This window comes from Herpailurus yagouaroundi, unplaced genomic scaffold (genome assembly GCF_014898765.1).
Source record: "Herpailurus yagouaroundi ecotype Mexico unplaced genomic scaffold, PumYag 28, whole genome shotgun sequence".
In the NCBI taxonomy this organism is placed as follows: domain Eukaryota; kingdom Metazoa; phylum Chordata; class Mammalia; order Carnivora; family Felidae; genus Herpailurus; species Herpailurus yagouaroundi.
This window is the reverse complement of record NW_024412376.1, coordinates 44,840,599-44,849,031: the sequence shown is the minus strand read 5'-3', so window position 1 is coordinate 44,849,031 and position 8,433 is coordinate 44,840,599.

Below are 8,433 nucleotides of genomic sequence, written 5' to 3'. Positions count from 1 at the left end.
CAGAGCCTGACGCTGGGCTCGAACTCACGGACCGCGAGATCGTGACCTGGCTGAAGTCAGACGCTCAACCGACTGCGCCACCCAGGCGCCCCTGAAATAGACTTTAAAAAAAAAAAAAAACAATTTTTCTCACAGAGTTGAAAGCCTTTCCAAAGGTTTTCCATTTTAAGTAGAACTTTTCAGGTAGAGATGCATTCTGAACCCCATTTTTTCCAGCTTTAGGACCCCAGCATTTTAATCTGTCCTGTGAGACACTTCATGTCTTGGCAAAAACTGAAACCTACCAGAATTTTTAGGGAAAATAATTCTAAAACTGTCTTACTGTATATGAGCAAGGTTTAATGGCCTTTTAAAGCATACATTTGTTTCTGTATGACACTTAATTGTCCCAGTTTGTTTGGTCACTTAATACAGAATTTTAAGAGGGATTATAATCTCTAAGTGCTATCAATGCATTCTTTCTCTATTTGTGGTCCATAATGACAATAAACAAGTAATAACATTCTCATCTTAAGAACTGCAGGGCACAGGCAGCACATGAATCTTCACTGTTCTATTTTCTACATAGGAGAGTTGTCTTTTTTACTCCAGATTAATCATGGAGTTTGGTTTTTCTGCTCTCCATATTAACTGAAACTTTCTTGAACAGTAAGATCTTAAAACATATATGGCTACAAAGCAGATTTACCTCATCTGTAAGAGAGAGAAAAAAATAAATCTGTTAAGAATATTATTACAATTTTAGGGCCTGAGAATAGTTATTTTAAAAACATATGGAAACACAAATGAGAAATAGACAATTTAATGCAAATGTAAGATAATTTATATAATTATTTCCTGCAATGCTTCATCTTTCAAAATAGGGTAATAGAAGGGTGCTTTGCCTAAAAAAAAAAACAACAAATACATTGTGTATAAACCAGAAAGCATGCATAGCAGTTCTGTTTAGAAGATAGCAAAGTACCATGTAAAAGGCCTCTGTGTACTTAGCCCACCCACCAACTGGAAGGAGAGCTGAAAAGAAAAAGGGGCATCTAATCCATGCATGTTACCACTGCATCAAACCTGGGATTTTCTTTCCTAAACGGTACTCACCGAGTGGGGTCTTGGAGCAATTATTCAATACCTTTTTGCAGTTAGGTACCTAATCTGAGCATTCAACTCAACATAAATGTCCTTGGGTTTTGTTTTGTCTTGTTTCTAACATGTGTTTTCCCCCTGACATAATGGAGTGAACTAGATAGAGAAATGGCATCAATAATCATCCTTTCCTTTAGCACTCTATTTTCTAACATTCACATCTTTTTTATTTGATCCTAACTGCAACCTTCTGTGGAAGAGGGGGTGCATGAGGGAACTTCGGCTCCAGGTATGAATGGCTAGACCATTCATTGGCTAGAATGTTCAAGTTCACACAGCTTACTCCTGACACAGTGTGGGTGATGAGCTAGGTTTTCTGACTCTCGGGTTCCTGCTTTTTCAGTGAGATGACACTAGGTACATAATGTTTGTATGTTCTTGCTGCAGCGAAACTGTATGCATGAAATAAAATTATCATGAAAAGTTTATCAACTGACCTGTGGAAATTGGGGTGCTGCTAAGACCTCAAAACTTGATCTCATATCCCCTAGATTTCTGTCTCCCCGCCAGATATACCATGGGTGTCCTCAGACTGAACACATGGAAAACTAAACTCATTGTCTCCCTCCTGGCAACCTGTTGCCTAGCTTTAGCCCTGGGGCCCTGACATATCAAGTTTGCCCTTACCCTGCAGAGATCCCCAGGTGGAGGGCACAATGGAACACACAGTGGAAGAGCTGCATGAAGGGAGGAGGTACTGCCCCAGCCTGTGGAGCTCTCCTCACCTCCTCTTCTGCCACCATCACGCTCCCAGTGTTCCCATCTGCTCAGCCACATGGTGTCCCACTCAGTCGACCTTAAATCTCAGCCCTTAGATGCTTTCTTTTTCCCATCTAAGTTCCTGCTACAGTGTCCTTCCTGGCCCAATTCTTCCTGGTATCAAAGGACTGTTTACTCCTCAGCAACAAACTCTCCTGTAGCCTGGATCCCAGATCTCTCCCTTTGGATGCTCCAGATACCTGGATCCAGAATGTTACATGGCTCCATACTTCTTTGGTTAGCTCCTGAGGACTGGAGAGAACAAGAGTTGTTCTCCCTGCTCACTATCCACGTTCAATTAGTAGTTGTCTAACTTGGCCATTTCTAACTCCTCCTACTGCAATCATTCTTTCTCATCACTCCAAGTTCAAACCTCCATTTTCCTTTGCCCAGACTCTACCCCTAAGGAACATATTTAAGTACAACCTGCCATTTCACTTCATGATATGGAAGTAAATGCAGGGTTTCTGTGATTACCAGAAATAATCAAATCTTTCTTTTTTAAAAATATAGATTTACTTGTTTTGAGAGAGAGGGCAAGTGCATGAGTGTGGGGTGGTGGGGGGAGAGGGTGAGAAAGCCATGCAGCCTTCATGCTGTCAGTGCAGAACCAGATTTGGGGCTCAAACTCACAAACCATGAGATCATGACCTGAGCAGAAATCAAGAGATGGGCACTTAACTGACTGAGCCACCCAGGTGCCCCTAATCTAATCTTTCTTATAGCTAATTATGCACATACTCACTGTATTTAGAGACAATTGAAACATTTCCTTAGCCTTCCCACTGAAACTCTTTTTGGTCTATTATGGAGTCTTCCTCATATGGACAACTAGAATCCCATCCCACCCCCTTAATCACTTTCCCTCCTTCCTTTCCCACCTTGTTACTCCAGACTTCCACCTTTATCTCATGTCTTACTTTGCCTAAAAAAGCCAGAGGCCAGACAGGCATTTAAGCCAAAGCAAACAAAACTTTATGCCCTGGATTCTTACCCCTTTCTGAATGAAGCTTCTGCATACACTTCTCCACTGATTGCATAACTTTGTTATTCGTTATTATTCTGCCTTTTGAACTCCACACTCATCTATCCTATTTCCTCCTCACATATATCAGTCAGAGTTCACCTGGAGAAAAGAACCAGTAGGAGACACACATTAAGAGATACATTGCAAAGAATTGGCTTAAGTATGACTGTGGGGTCTGGCTAGAGAAGTCTTAAAACCACAAGGCAGGCTTCCAGGAAGGGCAGGCTGGAACTCTCCTGCCCACACTGAAGCTGCAGGACACAGGAGGAATTTCTTCCTGAGGGAGGCCTCAACTCTGCTCTTGAGGCCTTTCAACTGACTGAATCAGTCCCATCCAGAAGATCCAGGATAATCTCCCTCTTGAAGTCACTCAGTTATGGACTTTACTCACATCTACAAAACCTTCAGAGCAACACTCAGATTAATGTTTGAATGAACAACTGGTAGCTATAGCTTAGCCAAGTTGATACATCAAAAGACCACCATGAACACCTATTGGATGCATCTCAAAATTAACATATTCATGCTGAAAACCTGCTCTTCTCTCCCCTCAGCACTCTCAGCAAACCGGTCTACTTGCAATGGCAACTGCATCCTTCCAGATGTTCAAGCCAAAAACATAAACTTGAGCTTTCTTCTCATGCTCCACGTGGTAGGTTAAATATGGGGACCCCAACTAGCTCCATGCCCTAATCTCCAGAACATTTTATAGCAAAAGAGACTTTACAGATGTATCTAAATTAGATTTTGAAACGGAAAGATTATCTTGGGTTACCTAGGTGCCCAGTATAATCACAATGGTCCTTACAAGAGGGACACAGGCAGAGGCAGAGGCAGGAGAGGAGATCCAATAATAGAAGTAGAGTTTAGCGTGGTGCACTTTGAAGACGGATAAAGGGGCCACAAGCCAAGGAACATAGGCAGATTTTAGAAGCTGAAAAAGGCAAGGAAAGGATTTTCCCCTCAGCCTCCAGACTGACACAGTCTTGCCAACACATTGACTTCAGCTCACTGAAACTGATTTTAGACTTCTGACCTCCAGAATTGTAAAATAGTAAGTTTATGTTGTTTGAAGCCACTAAGTTTGTGGTGCTTTGTTATAGCAATGATAGAGAACTAATGAATCCATTTCTAATCTCTGGTGACGTCTTGTTGACTTTATCTTCAATATGCCCAGAATGGAGGCACTTCTCACCACCTCCCTTGCTACCACCTTGCTTCTCTAGAAGAGCACCATCTCTGCTCTAGAAGATTTCAGTCGTGTGCTATTATTCTCATCCACTGTTCTCTGTTCTCCTGTCCCTACGCCCCTAGTCAGCCACTTACTAGCTGATATGGCTGCTTCATGAGAAATAGAAAAAAAGTGTCCTTCCTTCAGGCAGAAACAACCCCATGACAGGGTAGATAGTGTGGCGAGCAGAGTGGCGACTACATATCCTCATACAGAATACAACCCTTGCAACTGTACACAGCAGCCCTCCTACAGTCCTCTCCAACCGCAGGCTGAGGAGCCCTGTTAACAGGCAAGTCAGACCATGTCACTGTTCTGTTCAGACTCTCACAAGTCTCTACATTTCACTCAGTTCTTACAAGAGGACTGCCAACCTTCCACATCGTCTGGCCAGTTACCTCTCAGCTTCTGTCTCCCGCTATTCTCCCTCTCACTCACTGTTTAGGCAAAACCAGCCTTCTTGCTCTTCCTCAAATGCCCGAGACACATTTGCTCCTTCACTCTTGCTGTTCCTTTAGACTGCAAAGATTTGTCTGCAATATAGAAATGCCTGGCTTTCTCGCCTCCTTCAAGTATTTGGGCAAATGTTCCTTTCTTAGTGACATCTACCTTGACTGTCCTATTAAAATTTGTAACCCACACTTCTATCCCTATACTCCCTAACCCTTTTATCCTGGTTTATTTTTCTCTGTAGCCCTTATTACCTTCTAACATTCTATGTATAATTACTTAATTATTGTATTTATGATAAGCTCTGAGTGTAGGGATTTCTGTCTAATTTGTTCATTCCTGTATCCCCAGATAATACCTTGTATCTAGTGGATGCACAAAAATACTTAAATGAATAAATAGAGAGTCCTCTCTGATCCAGTTTGGGTTCTTTGAGAAGCAGATTCTAAGGCAGCAATCCAGGTACAAGGTACAATCACCTTATTTGGAAGGTGATCCCAGTAAACGCTGCTAAGGGTATGGGCAAGTAAGACAGGGAAGGAAAGGCAGCGACGAAGGGTAATGTTTTCAAAACCTCCAGTTAAACTGTGAGCAACTGGAACTAAAGCCCATATTGAAGGGGGGGGGGCACCCTGGAAACCAATGAAGAACATATACTTCTGAAGAGGAGAAGACTTTTCCTCTACACTCTCATATTCTGTGGCTGGGCCTGAGATTTAAACTGACAAAAAACAGATTAACAGGAGAAAAGCACACAAATTTTACTTGAGGTTAATATCTTTACCTGGCGTGAGACCTTTCATAGAAAAGAAATGGAGACTCACAGAAGAAGATGGCCCTGAGAGCTTATGTACCAGTTTAACAAAGACTGATAACTTGTAGAGATGTGACAAGACAAAGGACAAAGAGGTTTGGACCACTAGGGTAAGTAAACTGTGGGAAAGTGACTGGGAAATACAAGGGGAAACGAATGAAAGATAAAGGTCATTTTCGTAAGTTTGTTTGTACAGATTCATCTTGGCATCAACTTCCCATCTCCAGTGGTAAGAATGTTCTCTTCCTGGTACAAGAGGGCACCTTCCTCATAGCGCATTTATGGAAAGAGGAAGTCAGAGAGCACTCCCTGCATCTGCTCCTTGTCAATTGCCTTCAGCTCAAAATGAAACGTCACCGTGGCACGTTTGGGGGTGGCATGTTCACCTCAGAGTTATTCCACGCAGAAGGTAGGAACCTGGGGTCTTTATCCATTAAGCTCCGGGAGGGACGTTGATTGTCTGGCACTTCCCCTCTGCCACACAGGGCAGAGCCGACTCTATCCTCCAGGGTCTGCAGTCAAAGAGATTATTGTCAGTGGCAGAAGGCAGGCTTATTTGCATGGAAATAGTAAGGACTTAGGCACAAGAATGGGGCTTCAATGACATCTGCAATGCTTCTCCACCAGGAATGAGAAGATGAACCCCTACCTGCCAAATGGGTAAAGCCACAAATACGGCAACTTGATGATCTGATGATAACACAGTCTTCAATTTATGCTACATGACCCTTCTTATCTGTCTCATGAGGGGAGGGAGCGTGATAGATAAGGGCACCTGGTGGCTGTCCTGTGGGGCTCAAACAGAGAAGGACTTTCTTTGCAGGAACTGAAAGAGAAGGCTGAGTCAGAGTCCAGTAGAACAGACGGAGTGATATTTACTGGACACACTGTGAGTTGGTGTTCTGGCTGTTTGCAGTCAGCACCCTGATTTTTCAGTGTCCCTGCTGTATGTGCTGTTCAATATTTTTAATATTAACCCTTCGGAGGGGCTTACTCATTAAACCAGAGCTGGAATTTCGAGGGGCTGCCAATGTAATGAGAAAGACTTGGAGCAGACACAGGGATCTGGAATGCAATAAGGGGCATCAAAGAAGAGAGAGTAATGGGCTGAGAGGGTGAGTGGGTGGGTGGTCTGGGTAAACGCCTAAGATGAGAATTGTTCTCTTTGGATGCTTTCGCGTATTTCCACAGCATCGTGTGTTGTTAGATCAGGTGGTTTTAGGGATCTGGGGAAGGGTACGTAAATAAGATATCTTATAGACAGGGCTGCCTATCGTGAGGTCTTTTTGATATTTCAATCCACTAGCGTCAAAACATCCAGAATCTACAAAGGGAAAACTTCCCTAGTGACTATCGTGCTGCAGACCCCATCCATGACAGGTCAGTAACGACTCGTAGGGGTCTCACGGGGCTATTTTGTGCTTTTGTCCAACCCACCAAGAAGCATCTCTTTGCCACATAAAGAGAGGGTCAGAGCCCCATCCCCCCACCCCAAATGATACAGAATGTCTTCAAGCTGGATGTTAATTTTCCTCTATGCCTAGCCTCAATTTTTTTTTTTTTTTATGTGCCTGGCTGAAAGCATGGACTAATCTGGATGACTGATAATGATGACAGTGAATGCTGTACTAATGGAATAGAGAGAGAAGAAGTGAAAAAGAAATGAGTGAGTAATGACAAACAGATCGTTTGAGTCCCGCAAAGAGGCCTCTGCTGGAATGGTAGGAGTTGGTTAGGAAGCCCAAGGCAGAAATAATGAAGTCCAGGATAAGAGGCTGTCACAGGCATTCCTTCCTGCTCCAGATAAGTTAAAACAGCTTGCAATGGCATAAAACATCACTTTGAATTCTCATCAAAGTAGGAAAACCACTGTCTCGGGATTAGTGTTCCAAAGGTAGCCTGACCAGTGTAGCTTCACCACCATGACCATGTCTAAAACGGAAAGATGACTTTAGCAGCTGTTCTCACAAAATGGTTTCAACACTATGAGGTTATAATACAGAAAAGCTAGAGCTGAAAAAGTGAATATATATTCTTTTTAGAATAAAAGGAAATGACTACAAGCCTGGTAATAAATGTGGCAGCTTACTAGAAAGGCAGGTTTAAAGAATAAGGAAACTCATGTTGGAGCTTAAATTGAAAACAGGTGCCAGGCCTATTTCATGGAGTCATAGAATGTCAGAACTGGAGGAGACCCAGGGGTAACGTGTCCAATTCCCACATTTGATGTACCAGGAAACCCAGGTCACAAGAAATGAAGTGACTTGCTCAGTGCCACACATGGTGGCAGATTTATCTATCTCCCAGTTCGAAAGTTAGTCTTTTTTTTTTTTTTTTTCTCCAGACATTTTAATGTCTCTGGCACAAAATTTTTTTATTTTTTGTTTTTTTGGTCATTTATTTATTTTTGAGAGACGGAAAAGAGAGCGTGAGTGGGGGAGGGGCAGAGAGAGAGGGAGACACAGAATCCGAAGCAGGATCCAGGCTCTCACTTGTCAGCACAGAGCCTGATGTGGTGCTCAAGCTCAAGAACTGTGAGATCATGACCTGAGCCGAAGTCAACATTTAACCGACTGAGCCACCCAGGCGCCCCTCTGGCACAAAATTAAAAAAGAACCCCTGCTTCTTTTTATAAGGTCTATTTTGAATTTGAATTCTAAATAGTCACACCTACCTGGCCATTTTCTCTGCTACCACATCCTCTTAAACTTTATGCTTTACCATGTTTTCATCGGAGCTATCATACTTTCCCAGTATCTTAGGTGGTTCAGAACCGTGACTGGTTTTTTCATCTGTTTGACTCTTTCCTTTCTTCCTATAGCCAAAGTACCAGGATAAGCCCTACATCCACCTGTACCCCACTGCGTCGGTGGTCTCTTATCTGTAGTTTTGATTTTCCTTAAACAGTGGGATAATCATCATGTCATTTTTTTTTTTTGGTTTCCAAAAATCTTTAATATTCTTTACATACCCAGAAGAGCAAGTAGACTTGCTAATAATTTCCTCAACTAG